Here is a 1541-nt window from a genome sequence, read left to right on the forward strand (position 1 = left end):
GCCTTGGACCACTTTTTNTACGCCTTGATCTGCCTTGGACCGCTTTCGTACACCACTTTTTACCCTTACCTTCGTACCCTGCTAGGCTACAGGTAGCAAGGGACGACCAAGACCTACCTAGGGCTGCCTTAACCCTCCTAGACCCGCCTTGAACAGCCTCGGAACGCCTTGACCCGCTTTAAGCCGCCTTGACCCTCCTCGGCCCACCTAGGGCAGCTAAGGCGGCGCCAAGACCCACCTAGGGCCGCCTTGACCCGTCTTGGGCCGCCTTGACCCTCCTCGACTCTTCTAGACCCGCCTAAGACCGCCTTGATCCGCCTTGACCCGCCTTGGGCCTCTTTGACCTTCCTTGACCCGCCTTAGGCCGCCATGGCCCGCCTTGAACCGCCTTGGACCGCCTTGAACCGTCTTGAACCGCTTTGGACCGCCTTTGGCAGCCTTGACCCTCCTAGACCCGCCCGCCTAGGGTTACCAAGAAGTCGCCATGACTCGCCAAGGGGTCAAAGACCTACCTAGGGCTGTCAAGGGGCCGCCTTGACCCATCTTGGGCCACCTTGACCCGTTTTGAACCGTCTTGACCCGCCTTTAACAGCCTTGGACTGCCTTGAACCACCTTGACCCCCTTGACCTGCCTTGGACCGCCTTGACCCTCCTCGGCCTTGCTAGGCCCACCTAGGGTAGCCAACGGGACACCAAGACCCACCTAGGGCCACTTAGAGGTTGCCTTGACCCTCCTTGGCCTTGCTAGGCCCACCTAGGTCCATTAAGGAGGCGCCAAGACCCACGTGGGGCCTCCTTGACCCATCTAGGCACTGCCTAGGGCCGCCATGGGGCCACCTTGACCCACCTTGAATCGCCTTGGGCTGCCTTTACCCTCCTAGACCCGCCTAGGGCCGCCTTGACACGCATAGAGCCGCCTTGACCCGCCGTGGGCCGCTATGGCCTGCCTTGAACCACCTTGAACAGCCTTCACCCGCTATGGCCCGCCTTGAACCGCCTTGGGCGTCCTTGACCCGCCTTACCCGCCATAGGCCGCCATGGCCCGCCTTAACCCACCTTGACCCTGCTAGGCCGACCTAGGGTAGAAAAGGAGGCGCCAAGACCCATCTAGGGCCGCCTTAACCCGTCTTGGGCCGCCTTGACACTCCTCGACTCTTCTAGACCCGCCTAAGGCCGCCTCGACCCGCTTTGACCCGCCTTGGGCCACCTTGACCCGCCTTGGGCCGCTATGGCCCGCCATGAACCGCCTTCACCGGCCTTGAACCGCCTTAGGGCTCGTTGACCCGCCTTAGGCCACCATGGCCCGGCTTGGACCGTCTTGAACCGCCTTGAACTGCCTTAACCCTCCTAGACCAGCCTAGGGCCACCATGACTCGCCAAGGGGTCGCCATGATCCTCTTAGGCCCGTCAAGGGGCGCCAAGGGGCCGGCTTAACCCGCCATGGCCCGCCTTGACCCGTCTTTGCCCTCCTTGACCCACCTATGGCAGCTAAGGGGGCGCAAAGACCCACCTAGGGCCGTCAAGGGGCCGTCTTGACCCAT

The sequence above is a fragment of the Fragaria vesca genome, linkage group LG2 (assembly GCF_000184155.1).
Source record: "Fragaria vesca subsp. vesca linkage group LG2, FraVesHawaii_1.0, whole genome shotgun sequence".
NCBI classification, from domain to species: domain Eukaryota; kingdom Viridiplantae; phylum Streptophyta; class Magnoliopsida; order Rosales; family Rosaceae; genus Fragaria; species Fragaria vesca.